Source organism: Plutella xylostella, chromosome 16 (genome assembly GCF_932276165.1).
Source record: "Plutella xylostella chromosome 16, ilPluXylo3.1, whole genome shotgun sequence".
NCBI lineage: Eukaryota > Metazoa > Arthropoda > Insecta > Lepidoptera > Plutellidae > Plutella > Plutella xylostella.
Window position 1 is genome coordinate 3811516 of NC_063996.1, and position 19358 is coordinate 3830873.

Here is a 19358-nt window from a genome sequence, read left to right on the forward strand (position 1 = left end):
CACGATTAGAAGAAAAATACAAATATTTCAAAAAAGAAATAAGTAGGTACGTCTATATACTATTTACATAGGTACTCGTATAAACAACAACGAGTTCTTCTCTAAATCAAGTAAGTATGTCCCGAAAACTATTACCGAACTAACCCTCAATTTCTATACATATTAATATAAATTTTAATAGCGATCAAAGCCGAATTCTATCTAATATTAGATTAGAATAAATTCCAATCGAAAGAGCTTTTAATTTCGAATACTTAGATCTCTTCTTTCAGAAATAGAAAACTCTACGGCACCTAGTATTAATACCTAGGTATAATAAATATCAATAATGATCAGTGATTTCAAATATATTTCTTGTTTAGAGTAAAAATATTATTGGTAGCTAGTTAATTATTCATTTAAATTGTATGTAAATTGTGTATGTACCATCGCATAGTCGAAAAACCCCACAAATGTGAACCCAACTTAAATCCTTGTCGGACCAGCGTAGAAAGGGGCGTCCCACTAAAATATGCTGATCTCGCAGCAAAACTCAAATTAGCACCTATTTTAGCGAACTATCCAACTAATCGCACCGGAGGTTTCCGTGCAAACTGGGACAGTCGCCGACAATTAACAGAGTGTGAAAGTTGTACCATAGTTGTACCGCTGAGTTGCACCACAGTTGCACCACAGTTGCACCACAGTTGTACCACAGTTGTACCACTCAGTCCCTAGTGGTCCCGGCGTCCCGGCCAGGCGTCTATGCGGAAGCTAACTTTGTCTATAGTTCACACAGACCTTATATTTATCGCTAAAGTTAGATAGTATAGCTGGAATGATCGATCTGAAGATAAATTATTACATGTAACAATATAAAGATTATTTCGGTCAAAGGTTACTAGGCTTACTAGGTTTAAGAGCACTGTATGTATTATTAAGAAATATTATAAATAAATGAACAATAAACAAAGAACAAAGGTTAAACGCAAACTTAACTAGCGCCGCCAATTGAATAAAAGTCATAACTTCCTTTTGAAACTTAACTTCCTTTTCCATTTCATCCAAAACTGACACGTTTGACGCCCACTTCATGCGTATTCCACATACCTCCCAATACCCAGAAACTAGAATGTGGAAGCTGAGGTTGTTTTCGCCAGAAACGGCGGTTTTGTGAGTTTTTTACATTAACTTCTATACTTACTTTAATTTTATCTTTTAATATAATCAAATACTTATAATGCATGCTGTATTCGCCTGTTATTGAAGATGCATTTATCATTATACTGCTGTATTTTAATGTAGCACTAATTTTATGTAATCTTTGTCGGCGAATCATATAAATAAATAAATTACTTTAAACAGCAATGAACAGATTTTTTTATAGAATAGAATAACTCTTTATTTTACACCATTAAAGAAAACATTACAATATCACAACTTATATAATATAAAATAGTACAAAAAGGCGGTCTTATTGCTCTAAGAAATGTCTACCAGACCACCTTTGGATGTAAGAGAAACTTTTAACATAATTAATGGGAGTAGAGGTGCAAGGTATACTACTTAAACAGTTATAGTTATACTCTCAGTATTTGTTTTATTCCATTATTTGTCTCATTCGTTGTTCCCTTAACTGCTAAGGGTGAGGCCACACGAGCGTAATTTTGTGAGTTGTGCGCGGAAGAAAAGTGTGCGCGGAGAAGGGGAGCGAGCTTTTCTGCCGCGCACAACTCACAAAATTACGCTCGTGTGGCCTCACCCTAAGTTATAGAATTGCCCAGCTGAATGAAGCTTATTTATGGCAGCGATCAGTAACTGTCAGGCGTGTGTGTAGGCGATCGTTAAAATGGCTTAAGCTCATTTTCTGCCAAGCTCTCTAACTAAAACTTACTGGTACGTATACTACGTACGTAGCCCACAGGCTCCTAAAGTAAAAGGAAAATGTATACTTATAATGTTACAATAGTAGATACTTACCATAAAAAAGTATTTACTTAAGTATATTTTTGTTGTGAATGTACATAAAATTATACCTACATACAAGTTACGTGAATTAAAATATATCCGTGTATGAAGTAAAGAAAATGTTATGGCTTTACGCTGCCATTAGGGTATGGAATATGGCAACACATCCGTTTCCGCTGTCATAAAATTTTATTATTTGTTTTCATGTTTCTGTTGCCCTCGCATGGTATTGGTTTCTGTGAAATGCCTGAGTGGAGTAGCCCACTCTAAAATGCTGCTGAGGTATTATGGGATACACTGCGATACTATACAGGATGTAGCGAATTTTATTTGAATCAAGGGTCATTCTAAACATGAAGATTCTTGAATTTTAAAAAACTGCGAAATAATATGATTATAAATTGATCGCCATAGGAACTTTTTTGGATACGTGACTTTTTAGTATGAGAAGTAGATATTTTTTTACCACGAATTCCTACGTGATGAATCCACCATTTCATTACCTTTCGTGAAAAGCCAGGACGTCAACCGACGGCTATCTTTCTTGGAATAAGGACACTTTAGCAGCGACCTACAGCGGCACTCAGTGCAATCACAGGTGACAGCTGGCCGCCCCGAGCGTAGAACAAACATGTTTCAGTTACATTTCACAGATTTAATGGCCAAGGAAACCGATTTGTAAACCTGGCCCTGTAGCACAGGGCGCGGTTAAGACGTGACAAGAGTTCTCCGTCGCGCTCGGTCTTGAGGCTGCGCGATGTGAGTGAGCGCGATGCAAAACTCTTGTCACGTCTTAAATGCGACCCGTACTAGCCCTTCTGCTTAGACATGGAAATGGGATTTTTTAACTCTTGAGTAATATTGTTATAATGTAAGTTAGGCCCGTGTATTTATTGGTTTGCGTTGTTTTAGTTATTTTTTGGAATAGATTAAAAGGTGTTCTTAGCCTTTTTGTTTAAAAAAAAACATTTAAGCATATTAAGACTTTTTCTGCAAGATAATTAAAACAATACCAAGTATTAATTAGCACATCACACACATTAAGCAACGCACACATTCGCTGTTTCACACTAACACTGGCGATGTGAGAAAAAGCTCAACTAATGCCGTCCGAAAAGAATTTATCTTGCCTATAAATCGGTGACGGTTATGCTGAGTCAGGGGTGTTTCATTACGCCACTGCCTCTATGTAGTCTAGTAGAGATGTGTGTAATGTTACCAGATTCGTCTGTACGTCACCTAGATAGGCCCCCATCTGTCACGGGATCTTTTGCTAGCGGAAAAAATTAGACCCTGTATACAGGGAGCGTTAGATGGGTATAAGAAAAAATAAATCCTGTATACTGGGAGCATTATAGACAGGTATAAACATTTATAGGAATGGAAATGATACAGGAATGAATGTGATTTAGGAACATTCTAATACCAAATTACTGGACTATTACCATCTACCGTACCCCAATCGACACAATTAGCAATTAAAAATCCATAAGCAGATGACAAGCAGCGTCCGTCTGTCAGATCCATACTAGTTAAGTCAGATTTGAAACGCGATCGACGCTGCTGGATTGTTCATTGCTAATGTTCGGTGGTGGTAACCCCACATAACCGAACATGTATAGTGCCACAAACTTATCTGTTCCGGTGAGAGCGAACTAAATTGATCCATATCTCATTAGTTACTAATGAATTTGTTGTTGATATAGATTAGATGGGTTTATTGAAACCACAAGAGCGAATTACCACTACTGGAAAACTTAAAATCTTATAGAATGAAGAAATATTACACATATACGTGAGCTGTCACCGGAACAGATAAGTTTGTGGCACTACCTAACGTTTTGTATAATAAAACTAAAGCCTCGCTGACAAAAAGTGACATCAAACGTTGATGGATGGAGGCCTACTTTGTCACACTTTGATTGATAGGGCGCAAAAACAACCGATCCATCGGCATATGGGACACTTAGCACGAAATTATTTTATGAATGGATGTTTTTGTTCATAAATACCCTCTTCTTTAATACGGAGTTACAGAGTATTGCAAAAGTCGTATACTAAGCCGAAAGGGGATGACTCAGGGGGTCAACAGTCTTAGAACAAAAGTTTTCAAAGATTATCGCAACGTTCTGTAATCCGAAATATTATTTTTACAGAATATCTGTGAACACATTCAATATTTATTTATTTATTTAATTCTGTATTGCACAAATATTAGAAATAATATCAGGGGTATAATCATTGCACCGTATTTAATTTTATTCCTGTTTTATAAACGGAATTGCAAACGATATGTTGAAACTTTAAGGCCCGTGTAGATAATAATATAATTTTCTTGTACTTCCTCGTTCAAATTATAAATTGTTACCTAATTAATTAATTAGTAGAATTACAGCTAGATACATTATTTCATTACTATTATTTTATTATTTTTTGTTAAAAATCCTTTGCATCTAATTTCATGTTACCCATAAGTAATTATAAAACTACTTACCTACACTATAAACTTCATTATAAACTTTATTGTTTGTTTAATTTAAATAGCAACTCAAATTCTCTTAGTACTTATTTGTATGTAACATTAACAATGTAACAAGAGTAAACGCTCACAAAATACCTTCATTGTCAATACTACATGTACGGTGGCCTGCGCCTAAAAGTATACAAGCGGAGTTTTTAAAATAGCGATCCCTGATGATGAAGGGACCAGCTACATCTGTCATAAATCCGGGGACGTGATGTGCGTGATGTGTGTAGCAGTGGTGTTTATGTGGATGTGCTTGAGCAGCATGTGAGCTTGAGATCGCTATTTTATAAACTCCGCCTGTATACTTTTAAGCGCAGGCCACCGTACCTACTGGCTAGAAAAACATTTCCTCCTATAGTACAGCCTAGACCTAGTTTAGGTGGAATTAAAAATGTAAATAACACATTCCTAGATTACCTAAGTACCTATATTGAGCACTGTTAAAACACCAATAACTTACCTAAGTTTTGCATGCTAACCTAATAATAGTTTAAGTAACTTCTTAATGTACCTATGTTTTTACTGACTTGTGTATTTGTAAAATGTGTGTGAAAATGGGTCAAATAAATATATTTTGTATTTTGTAATATAACATTATATTATATTTTAAAAAATGCATAAATATATAACTAAGGGCTGATTTTTCAATAGTCAGATAAGTGTTATTTGAGGAATAAAATTGTTGCTGTCACCTCTGAATGTTTGTATTAGACAATGACAGCTGTAGAAGACACAATCCTCGGAGGTGGAGTGGAGACAAAACAAATCAATGTGGCACAAGATAAAACTCTTTATTCTTGGATATGAATTTATTCTCCCAGATACACGTCCGTCTTGGACCACAGCTAGCAACAGACTGAATCTGCTCAACCAGTCAACCCAACTGCCATTACTATTTCTTTTTTTTTTCTTAGCTTCGAACTATGGTATTGTCGAATAAATCCTACTTAAATCGGTATTCATTCGACAATATCAAGTAAAAATAACACAATTTTATTATCGACCCTAACAATCGACCATCCTGACATCGTGCGCGTCCCTGCGCACGGCACCAGATGGAACCCTAACAATCGGCGAGTGACTAGTTGTTCAGATTTTACAATATTTCATTAAATTTAGATTCTATACAATTTTATAATTATTAACAAAAACAAAAATAACAATTATAATAAGTTATATACTGACTTATTAACAGATAATTCGCTTTCAAAATACTAGTAAAATTATAGTAATTATTATATAAAGTACTTATACAACTGAATAACGTTCAAGCTAATATAAAATACATTTTTAATAAATACATGATCAATATAGTGAATACAAAAATATATCCCGAACGAACGATTAATCGGGTTTCATAAAACTATAGTACCTGGTCCGAACGATCGATTAATCGGACCTAGGTATAGTAACGACTTGACCATACCCGAACGATCGATTAATCGGGATGGTCATGAATACTAGCTGGTAACCCGAACGATCGATTAATCAGGTCACCAGCCAGACCGATGCCTTGAACGATCGATTAATCAAGACACCAGTTCGATAGAGTAGGCGTGGACAAGCCGATCGATTAATGCTTGCCACACTCTACTTCGACACTCTTACAGTTGGTTGATCAAAACCCGGCTCGATCGATTGCCGGATTTGATCTGAAACAATCAATGAAATATTCTGTAGCTTCTCTCTTAAATATAGTTTTAAAATAAATATAACATACTTATAAATACCTATATAATATTTATATAAAGCAACAAACAAGAATCATAATAATATATTATTTATTATTTCAAAATATGGGGTTGTTCCGTAAACGATTGTCCTATCAATACCGGCATCTTCAATAACATATCCTTTACTACCTTACAAACGATCCTGGCTGACAACTCCGTCGACGCTTATTTCTGAAGAACAACTGTGCTAGAGACTGTACACTTGTCCAAAATTAATAATGCACAAGCAGATCTTCACACCCGAATCATTAAATTGTAAGAGCCTTAAAAAAAACACTTGCATTTTGCACCTTGTTCGAAAGAAATAAGAGTCAATATCATGTGTCACATCATCGAAAACAACCGATCTGTCAAAGATTTCTATGCGCATTATCAATTTTGGAGCACTGTACTACGTTGTTTCCAAAGCCCTTCATTGATGTAGGAACAGAATTGTGCTGCAATCCCATCCCCATGATAACTGATTCTCTTATGAGAGTTACATCACTACCAAAATCTAGATAGCATTTTCGTGTACCTGTCTGGATATTATATTATTATTATGTATTATTATATATTATATTATTTTCATTGTATACCTTTTATAGTTATGTATCCTTTATATAAATTCATACAAGTATTATAATGTATTTTTATTATATATATTTAGATAATTATTAAGTGACTTTTTATTTCTTTCATTTTTATTTATTTTTTTGCACATCTTTGTACCAGTTTTCCTGTACCTCCTGTAGATTGGCTGGTAGAAAATGCTCTTAGCATTAAGCCCACCTTTTGTGCATTTATTATATATTTGTGCAATAAAGAATTTAATAAAAAAATCAATAAAATCCACAAAAGCAAGCATCGTAACACCATTGACAGTAACTCCCTTCGTAAACATAGAATATGGATTAACGTTACTGAGTCTCAAACGAGTCAATACACATTGTCTTTTTGACAGCATCGGTGTGACCACTATTGCTGCCGACTTGGCCGCGGGCAATATTTTCAGGATTCTTAGGGTTACTACGGCAAACATCTGCCAAATGCCCCATCTTTTGACACCGCGTGCATTTTAAGAGGGGCTTAGGGCAATACATAAAACTATGTCCCGTTTCCTTGCAGTTGTAACACCCAGTGGACGGAACATTACTATCACACGCTCTCTGACTTTGGCCGCCGCTGCTATCATTTGTGGAAGAATTATTACCATTTTTAAACTGAGTTCGATCCATAGCAGAGAGCTGTGAGTCTTTGTTACTAATCAAATACTGCAATAATTGATCAGGGTCAGTACATCGTAGAGCAAGAGCACCTGACCTCAATGTCCTATCTGTTAGACCATGGATTATACAGTCTACAGCACGTTTGTCTACAATGTCACATTGATTAACCAAAGTCTGTTTCTCATAAAAATATACTTCTATCGGTTCGTTAAATTGACTTTTCCTTTTCAGCATATCCTCCAAAGCCTGGCCGTAGTTTTGTTCGTAGGGAAAAGCATTAACTAGCTTATCTTTCCATTGTTGCCAAGTAAATAGTATCGAATTTAGACCCTCGTACCATGTCTTGGCAAGGCCTTGGAGTTTCTGCATCGCAAAATGCGTAGTGGTCCTTTCATCCCAGCCATACACCGAGGCGCATTCGTTGACTTTCTTTAACCAAACATCAATACGTTGGTTTTTCGTGGAAGGGTCAAAGTTCGGTAGAATATTTTTGTGATCTAGTTTTTGATGAGGCGCAACTTGGGTGGATGGCTGTGATGGAAGTCCACATTTAATAGAATTGAATATGTCTATAACATCTCTATTGGAAAAAGAAGGACTACGTGACCTGGGTAAGTCTCCGTCGTTGCGATACTCTCGACGCTGCTCTACTGGGGGCACAGCTCCACTGCGACGAGAAGAGCTGCGATGCCGGTGCTCCTCACGGTGTTCGCTGACACGCCGTGGACTCGAGCGCCGCCGTCTGGCAGCGTCCACTCGCTGGCGCTCTCGCTGAAGCTCCCGCTCGAGCAGATCGATGCGCTCAAGGCTTTTGTCCGAGCCCCGGTTCCCTGTGCAGCCGGCTGGGACTGCGCGTCCTCAAGCGGCTGCGGCTTCTGCTGCGAGTGGCAGGCCGTGGCTCCCCACGGCCAGGCGTCTCGAGGCGTCGGCGAACTGAATCCCGACTTGACTCCAGATCTTGCGGATGTTTATCCATCGTCTAGTAGCTCGAGGACCGAAAAAAAAAAGAAAACAAAAGAAATATTAAGCACAAAAGAAATATTAACAAGCATACATTTTCACAAAATGTGAAATATCTCGATAACCGTGCATCGTAGACAAAATCTGAGCAAATTTTCAACCCCCTTTGTAACCCCATAGCCCAGGAAGATGATCAAAATAAAATATTAAAATTTCAAAAATACCCTCAGTTTAATTTTTTTGCTCTTATAGCAGCCACTTGGCAAACTTATGATTTTAATGGCTACGTGACCACAGAAAATGTTATCAACAGTAATATTAATGAACTTATTACAAGAAAATCCAGAAACAAAATGAATGGGCGTGTTACTAACGTTTTTTTTTTTTGGTCGTTTGCCACTTCTGAACTGTAGAAGACACAATCCTCGGAGGTGGAGTGGAGACAAAACAAATCAATGTGGCACAAGATAAAACTCTTTATTCTTGGATATGAATTTATTCTCCCAGATACACGTCCGTCTTGGACCACAGTTAGCAACAGACTGAATCTGCTCAACCAGTCAACCCAACCGCCATTACTATTTCTTTTTTTTTTTCTTACCTTCGAACTATGGTATTGTCGAATAAATCCTACTTAAATCGGTATTCATTCGACAATATCAAGTAAAAATAACACAATTTTATTATCGACCCTAACACAGCAACAATTTTATTTCTCAGATAACACTTATCTGACCATTGAAAAGTCAGCCCTTAGAGTACAAAATGCAGATGATAGGACGAAAGTTAAACTTGGCTTTCATAGCGACCATTTATTGGTTACGCGAACACACACTATAGTCAATAGTAGCGTATTGAGTATATCGGGAATATCAGTATATATTTAACTTTTCACATAATACCACCAACCGCCTCTAGGCATTGTATTTGTGAATAATAGCTAACTGTGTAACTGTGAGCTTCCAATAATCCTTTGATGGTTAAATTCAAGTTAAATTTAATTGCATGCAAGAGGAATGTAATGTAGTGTTAATTTGCATTTACATACTCTGTAGCGTTCGCAGCAAAATATTAATTTTAAACCACTTTCCTGAATGACATCATCAGCTCACTTGCTCACTTTACAAGTTAATTTTACTTTTGGCCCGAACGGATTACAGTCGTATTTTATTCCACCGAGAATTCAGTAAACACGTCGAGTTGTCGCCGAAACTCAATAAATAAATAAAATATTTGCTTTTTATGCACGAAAAAGATCAGTGATTTGTTTTGTATTTGCTTGTGGGAAATACTGAAACATCGTGATGTATCGATTTCAACGTTCTTTTTGATCGTGATATTTTTGCAAAACGTTATTCGTTGATTTTTTAACGTATTTTAGGTTTTTATGTAATATTGTTGTGCATAGGTTTTCATGATACGAGTACGCACGGAGCATATCGTATAAAAACGTGATCCGAGAATACTCGGAAATTGACAGACAATTGGAATAATCGAACTTAATACGGGCAGACTCGGACCAAGCATACTTTTATCTAAAAAATCCCGACTTACTTATATTTTATTATTTAGTGTGTGAACAAAGAAGCTTAGATTTACACATGTATCCGGATACATTCTGAATTGAGTGTCAATGAATAAAATAACAAAAAAATATAAACAAAACCAAAAAAACACATTTAAAAGTTCACAATAATTTCAGCCTGAATAAAACATATTTCAAGAGCTTAGAATCCGCTTCGGCTCGGTGTATCTTTCAGTGAGACTCGCTTCTTTTATTTTTCTTTGAGCGCCATAGAAAATCTTGTTCGGTGGAAATCTAGACGGCAGCGTACCTGGCCGTAATTTATGGTGCATATTTCTACGTCTACATTCTTTTAGTTGTCGGAGAGGGTGGGCTGGCCATTGTTTTAAGTTCCTGTTCCACAAATAACCTACTTATTATTTTAAAAGAAAGAGTGGAGCTATTTCTCTACAGCCTCATGCAGTAGAGCAAGGTGAATAAAGCGACCAAGAGTGATTCAGCATACTCAGCATGGGCCGCAAGACGCACACGATACCTAGTACGTGGCAAAAAAAACCCAAGTGTACATCTGAGCTTCTTTATTCACATACTAAATCACAATAATTATGTAAGTAGTCAATTACCCTTTCAGATTAAAAACACTATTTTCTTAACACCCAATACAATACAACTGTATTGTACAATTCTACTGTAAAATTGAAATCAAAGTGTAACACCGTAACCCCATTTTGAAAGACAAATTCCTTTTGCAGGTACCTGGAGCGCTGCCAATGGTCACAAATCCACTTCAGCCTTTAATAAGTAAGTACCAGCTAGTGCCTTTATTTCGTTGGTATTGAGTGCTGTTATATCTCACGTTACCAGCTTAAGTTACTGTTCGACGCGAAACATAGAATATTCACTGTTCGCAGGCGTAGCTTAGGCGGTAGTGAAGCTGCTTTTGAAGCTTGGGGCCGCGGGTTCGAGTCCCGCCCAGTAGCTTGCACGAGGCGCATTTAAAACGTGACAATTTGTTTTCGTCACACTCACCCTCATTGCACAGCCTCAAGAGCGAGCGTGACGGAGAACTTTTGTCACGTCTTAATTGCTCCCCGTGCTAGGCCTTCATGGCAAACACTCGTGTGATGAGCACTTTTGTTTGTCTTGTGTCTGGTTGTCGTTTATCTATTTAATATGTATCTATCTAGTATCTGTGTAGATATATCAGCTGTGACACCCACATCACAGGCTCTGCCCAGTTTGGGATAGCCGTGTGTGAGATGTCCCCACAAGTACAAGTTATTTAATCATATCAGCAAATATTTTTGGCCTCATTATTCAACTGATATCTAGGTACTTACTCACGAAACTTAATTGTGCTGGAGCCTGGTATAAAACAAAAATGATTTATTGGGGTGCAGCTTTATCAGTGACTTTAGCGTTGGCATATGAATGTACCCTCATTCTGTTCAACTTTCATCATGGGACCGATTCGGATATTAAAGACAAAAGAGATAAAGATAAAGATAAAGATAAAATATAAAATACTCTTTATTGCACACAGACAGAAACAATTTCACAAACATAGAAAATAAATAGTACAATCGGCGGCCTTATTACTAAAAGTAATCTCTTCCAGACAACCAAGTAGATAGGAAATAGACAATATGAAAATGGGTAACGTGTGAAAACAAGAAATAAAAAACAGAAGTGTGAAAACAGAGTTAAGTATTCATTAATTTTAAATATACGTACTGAACAAAATGTATGGGATGCTGCTTTTATTTTCGCGAGTGCCTCACTATAACGGGCTAGTAAACAATCACCGGCCCACTGATAAGATTTACCCAGTATAATTAACGTATGTTGCAAAATAATAAATTAAATAGTAAAATACGACAAACCGCAGAGCAAAAGACAGTTTAATTTAATAATTAAAACAGCACCGCATCAGCACTTGTTTTTGACAGACGCCCACCGCGCTACATGCGAAATACTCTCGTATGATTTCACTACTTCGGTCTATATTAGTGTGTACTGGTAAAGTTAATTTTGTGACAGTAAGGCCCTGTTTCACAGTGTCTGGTTAGTGGCTACCTGTAAGATAAAAATACATGCTGTCACTGTCTAAATAATAATAACAGAGAGTGACAGCATGTATTCTATCTTACATGTAGCCACTAACCAGATATTGTGAAACAGGGGCTAATCATCATATCCATAATCTCAAGCCCATTTTTTTAAGTCTTTCTGCTTTTTTACTACCTACAGCATAATAATATGTACATACAGGAAGTTTCAATAGTGGTATTTTAAGGCGAAATTGTGACTCAGGGAAATATTATTAATATTCCATAAAAATAAAATTAGATGGTACCTACCTAGGTATTAGTGCCTATTTATAAATAAATAAATAAAAATAAGGAAAGATTAAGATTGTATATTGGTTAGAAAAAAATACGAAATTTTAGTATCACGATGACGCTTGCAAGCCTCTTGTAAACATTCAGTAAAGATAAAAATTCATTTATTCTAATCATGGGTAGATCTAATCATGGGTAGGATAAAATGGTGTTACATAAATATTAGCTATCCATACTTTGCACTATACAGTACGTACGTTCGTTCGTTAAGTAGTGATTCGTTCTTATTCGGGGGATACAGTATAAACAAACAACTAATGAACCGGCACTAACATTTAATGAACACGTTTTGAGCTTTTAATATTCTGTACAATCTACAATCTAGTAGATTGGCATCCAACTTTTGATAGTACCGTACCGTCTGTAAATTACATTTCCAGTCAAACTTCTTTGCCTTCATTGCCTTTGCCACAAGGCTTGTCTTTGCCTTGATTTTAAAAGTTCTTACCTCCCTTTGATTAAAAATTGCGATAGCCACGATATTGCAATATCTTTTACGTCGATACTCCGGTAAAATGTATTGGTGAAAGTTTTAATGAAGGGAAACAGAATTGCAGTTTTATTTCTCATGGTGAACCATAAATTATTAATTTTCTAAATTCAAAACTTAATAAATGATCGAAGCCTAACAATAAAAACTATACAAATTTATCTTTAGAATGGATTTGTGTTTTTTCAACATATTATCATGAAAAAAATACGGTTCGAACGCTTTCTAAGTACTTATCTGCCTTCATTTCCTTTATTTACGACTTTTCTGCTTGGGTTATAATAAAACTGCAACATACTAAATTTACATTATTGACGTTTTTGGTACTACATCCACAAGCATTGAAAAAAATCCAGTGATAATATAGCACAAACTTATTACCTAAAGAAAAAAAATACTGATATAAAGACGCCGCGCCGTTTGCAATATTGAAGTTCATTTAACAGCGCATATTACCAACTAAATACGTAAATATGTATTCCAAATTTTAAATTAAGTTTTCAAATATATTATATTTCATTTGGGGTCATGATTGCAACTTTTTAATTGCTCGCTTGTGTAAAACGCCATCTTTTTAGATCGGGTTCTAATAACAGCAAAATACAAAATAATTATATTTACTGCATGCGTTAAATTTAATTTTAATATTACAATATCCGTATCATAACGATGCGAGGCTCTTTGTCTGAAAAGTTTGAAAATGAACCCCTATCCGTGGGATTAATTAGTTATTCATAAATTATTTCGTATCACGTACCCGAGACGTGCCTACAAGAACTTTATCACGAAATTGTGTAACAATAATAATTATTATACGTCATAATTATGTAAATATCTCTATTTAGTATTTTCAGGCGATTTTTATTTTAAAAATAAATCTTTTTTGAAATCGACAAGATTTTACAACAGTAAGTTGGCGTAAGTATACTTTTTTAAATCATAAAAATAATGCCTTTGGATATTGGATTGGATCTTCTTAGTTACGAAATACATAGTTCTGATACATTGCTGAATTGAAAATAATATAATTACCTAAGTATTTTTTTGTAACATAAATGAGGCTACCATCTGAAGTGTACAAATATGGCGGACCAAACATCAAGAACAAACTGTTTGAGCTCATATTAAAGATCTGGGAGTCTGAGACCATACCACAGGACTGGAAGGATGCCTCTTTGTGTAAGCTTTACAAGGGAAAGGGACAGTTGTCTGACTGCGGCTCTTACAGGGGTATTGCACTGCTGTCTACTGCTGGCAAAATTCTTGCGCATATTATAAATACCCGTTTGAGTAAAATCGCTGAACAGATATTACCAGAGACACAGTGTGGCTTCCGTCCATATAGGGGAACTTTAGATGCCATATTTGTTGTAAAACAAATACAAGAAAAAAGCTTAGAACAGAATCGTCCCCTATGGTTCTACCTTTTTTGGCATAAGATTTATTTGCCTAATCTCGTATTGCATAGTAACGTTTGGTCAAAGTCTCGTTACGCCGAAAATCGTATGGCATAAATCTCGTTTAGTAAAAAGTTATTTCGCATAACATTGTTTAGCCTAATAATGGTATGGCCAAATCTTGAATAGTCTAATAGTGTTATGGCATAGGTTAATACAAAGTAATAATATTCGTTTGGCTTTAACTTTGACGGAGCGTCTCCCTACATAGCGCAAACTGGTGCCTTGTATTGTTTCCGCTGTTTGGAAAACGCTCCGCTCCGCTTCGCTGCGCTCCGCTTTGGTTTTGATGAACATGTGCACCTAACACGCTCCTCCTCGCTTTGCTCGTCGTCGCACCTATTTTTAGGTTTCGATCTCATGGGGTTTGTAATAATTATATTGGTCGTTAACTTTCGATTTTTTGATCATACAATATCGTGATTTTCGGGATGTAGGAGAAAAATACCACAATTTGTACATTTACTATATACTTAATATATTATTTATTAAGATAACATTAGGAGAAACAAGATTATACATAGGTATAGACGAACATAAATTTGAGTAAACGAAACTTAGGTGTTTAAAGATTGTGCCTAAAGAGTTTTAGACGAAACGAGCCTTATGCCACATAAGTCTTGGCAAAGTGATGGTTCGGCCAAAAAAGTTTAGACCATACGAGTTATGCGAAATGAGTTTTGGTCAATAAAGATTATGCGAGATGAGCGGAACCCGTCCCCTATATATGTGCTTTGTCGATTTAGAAAAAGCCTTCGACCGTGTGCCACGTCATGCTCTTTGGACTGTACTCAAGAAAGCGGGGTGTCCTGAGAAGTTTACTAACCTCATCAAACAGTTCCACACGGACATGTATGCAAAAGTTCAGCATGAAAATGAATACTCCGAACCTTTTCCTGTCACTAGTGGGGTTAAACAGGGATGTGTTCTGGCACCCACGCTATTTGCCATATACTTTTCTTGCGTAATGACTGACGCGCTCAAGAAATGCAGTGGACATATCACCATCAGTGTCAGAACGGACAAGAGTATCTTTGATCTTACACGCTTTCGGGCAAAGACCAAAGTAAATAAGATCTCAATACTGGATATTCTCTATGCGGATGACCTATGCATTATGGCAGACTCCATTGAATCACTTCAACACTACATGGACGCTGTACATACCAGCTGCTGTAAATTTGGCTTAGTTATAAGTATATCCAAGACTCAAGTACTCAAACAACCCCCGAGAGGACTTGACGCTGACCGCTCTCATATTGTACTAAACGGTGAAGGTCTCGAAGAAGTATCAACTTTCAAATACCTTGGGACCCAAATAAGAAGCGATAACAGCCTCGCATCAGAAATACCTACCCGAATAGCAAGAGCAGCTGCAACGTTCGGGAAACTGAACAACAGAGTGTGGAAATCACACGATCTAAAACTGCAGACAAAACTCTCCGTTTATAAGGCTCTGGTACTACCAGTCTTACTCTATGCTGCAGAAACCTGGTGCGTTTACAAACCAGATATCAGAAAACTGGACTCATTCCACATGAGATGTCTGCGTTCCATTCTACGCATCAAGTGGCAAGATCGTGTACCAAATACCGAAGTACTGAGGCGCTCAAATATGACTGGCATAGAAGCCCGAATAATGAAGAGTCAGCTAAGATGGTGTGGACATGTAACGCGAATGAAGGACTTGAGGCTGCCGAAAACTGTGTTCTACTCCGAACTTACCCGCGGGAAACGGAACCATGGCGGACAATACCTCCGATACAAAGACGTCCTAAAACGCCACCTAAACGCCTGCAGCATACCACCGAATCGTTGGGAGGAGCTCGCACAAGTAAGGCCAGAATGGCGTTCCGCAGTCCGGAAAGGTCTAGAGAATTACGAAGAGACCCGACTTAAAGACCTGGAAGCGAAACGACAAATTCGAAAATCTCGCCCAAAGCCCTCCTATACGTATACATACAACGACTCCGGTCAACTATTCTGCGCCCAATGTGACCGGGTGTTTAAAAACAAGTTCGGATTCTCCAGCCACATCAGAGCACATGCGAGAAGATAGACAGGGTCGCTGTCGTCGGATACGACGAGGAGGCCATCATCATCAAATGAGGTTACTATGTACTGCGTCGTTACTAGCACCGAACATGAGCGATGCTGCTTAAGGAATGATGCTGAATATGATGATTGCTAATGTGTTTTTTTATAATTGAAAATCCAATAGTTAGTTATATTGTATAAATTAATGCTTAGTACAAACAAAAACAGTACGGCTAATAATAGGATTCACTGTAAGATTACTAGTGTTGGTGGTGGTAAAGGGGCTGGTTATGTAGTGACCCACCGTATAAAAATAATCTGCCTTAAGATGGGAATCAGCACCAAAATTAGAGCCAGAACAAGAACAGAATAATAATAAATGTGTTCGTTTGATGTAAATCGAACTTGAGTGGTGCTTTCAAAGTCTTGATTTCCAGCTCTGTGTGTCGCTTGCGAGAATCTCTGACTACCACTTCGGGTATTACAGTCATGAGCATATCTATGTACATTTCACATAATATTATAAATAAATAATATATAAATACGTGGGGACATCCCACACACGGCCATCCGACCCCAAGCTAAGTAGAACCTGTATTATCGGTGTCGGACAGCTGATATATCTACACAAATACATAGATATACAGGGTGTTGCAAAAAGGGTATACTAAGCCGAAAGCTACATGCTACACCCTGTATAGATACTAAATATAAATATCAACAACCAAGACCCGCCGAGTTCAAAATAATATCTGTCTTTAAACAAATATCTGCCCCAACCCGGAATCGAACCCGGGACCTTCCGCATAGCAGTCAGGGTCACTGTAACCATTACACCATTCAGCCGTCATATAATATCATACATTGTTATTTCCGCGTCGTAACACCACGTTACCTGACACAGAGTAAGCAACTGACGATGTCTACTTAACTTCTTTGATTACATTTGATTTCTCTCCTTCACAATCGAGTTTATTCGAAAGTGCTTCTTGCCTGCGATCGTAAAGTGAATTACCACCATTCTTTCCATTTCATTTGCACTGAGATAAAAATAATCGATTTAGGCTTTTCACTGTTGCGTAGCTAAACGCCGTGTCGTAAATGTAAAATAGGGCTTTCTTAGCTTGATTAATAATGCTAGGACGGTTTTAAATCTCCATGGAATGAACGAAAGAAATGTAAGTAAGTAACTGCCGTACTCAGGGACGTCATTTAACGTTAATGTAAATTAAATATTTTAGTATCGCCTATTTGAATGAGTTGGTATAATGCACTAAGGATGTATAATCCAGAATCTAGATGATCAGATCAATTATTGTACTTAAATTCCTTATTTCTAAAGAATTCATTGGTACATGGCAGGATTCGAACCGACAGCCTCACAAATGAGAGCTGAGACCTTATCCGTTACAAATAAAATAACGAAAAAAATATCCCTATATAAAACAATCATTCTAACTCTATGTCAGTCAACTTCTTAAATGTTAAACTTCAAAGAGGCTAACAAACAAACCGTCTAGGTCGCCAGTAGTAAAAAAGAAAAAAAAATACAGCTTGTACTTAACCGTTGTGACACAAAAATAAGTACGAAGTAATGAGGAATGCCGGGGCATTGCAAATGTCCGTTTAATTCTAATTCCTCGTGAAAAGTATTTTTGAAGAGCTCTCTCCGTAAAACAAGTCCCTTTTGGCTTTATTTCTCCTCTAATGACCTTCGCTTGGAGATATTGTGCTTTGTACGGAGTTTAAAAAACGGGTTGTACACTCAACATGAAAGATATTGAGCCACCCCCAGCGCATAATAAGACCCATAAGCGGAACATAGAAAAACCTAAGAATATTTTATCGCTGCACAAATAAGATCTATTCATCGTAATAGTTGAAAATCGAGCGCTGAAGAGTCTAACACTAGAGATGTTTAGGGCTAGTCACCATGTGGTAAAAGGATTATCCAATCAGAGTAGTGTCAGTCGCTGGCTGCCCATGGCGAATATAAAGTTCAATAGGTACGGTCTCTTTCGTGCACCTCTTAATAATGTGACGAGATTGGTAACGTAACATTCAACGATATCGACATGACAAGATCGGACAGACGAGGCTTTACTATGGAAACTGAATAATAATTATCTTTTTTCAGGATGGATGGGATATGAAAGATGGGAAATCCTTGCGTGAAAAGCTTGTTTCTATAATATAGAGGAAGCTAAGATTTTAAATTATTTTAATGTGCTTTACTGGTTTACCGTATTGGACGAATTACTGGACGGTCAGTTTAGCTGAGGGCTTAAATAATTATGATTTTTGATTTAAAAAAATGGGTGACAATGTCGTGCGTCATAGGCTTAAGTAATAACAGAGGAGGGCTAATTATAAGGTACCTGCGTAATTGTAGGTACCTACCGTAAGTAGGTGGGTTATATAATGTAATTGTGCTGGTCTTGTGAACGTGTGACCGCACAATAGGGCATCTAATCAACAATACGCTACTCACCACCTTTGTCATGTGATTATGTAGATCAGCCAGCTTAATTGTTGATACCTATGTTTAGTATACTCTAGTATGTAGATATAGTAGTAGTTTTCGTGTAATAAATAAGTTGACTCACAAGCAATTAAAAAGCTCCAATTAGAAAAATTTCACTCCAAATCACCGTTATTCTATTAAACATTGTTGGGGCCATGGGTCCATCACATCTTCCCCTTTATCCTCCAAACATTAAAATTTAATTTAGAATTTGAATAAAATATTTACGTTTTTATAGTTGATCATAATTATAATGCGCTGTATGTAATGTACTTTAATACTGCGGAAGGTGTCATTTATCTAGCCTTTTCCATTTAGGAGTAATTTGGTGCTATGCCACTGAAACTTTTTGATTATTATAGAGTTTAAACAAAAAAAAACAATAAGTATAGTTAGCTAAACTTTTTGAGCACCATTCAAAAGACTGAGCCATGTTAGGTTGGTGTCAAGTAAATAATTAACTATGAGTAAGATGATTAAATTACCCATTTGTGGCCAATTTGATTAGCTACTTTATTTATGACACAATCATATTTCGCGCACTGGCC

At 36.8% G+C, this 19358-nt stretch overlaps 1 protein-coding gene across 1 annotated transcript in view; it reads left to right on the forward strand.

Annotated features, from left to right (window-relative positions):
- Nucleotides 1-19358, forward strand: part of LOC105386898 — a 256587-nt gene that overhangs the window by 136446 nt on the left and 100783 nt on the right. The window contains exon 3 of the mRNA XM_048626326.1: nt 10653-10701. The gene's annotated coding sequence lies outside the window, so the exon portion shown is untranslated. The remainder of the gene's footprint in view (nt 1-10652; nt 10702-19358) is intronic.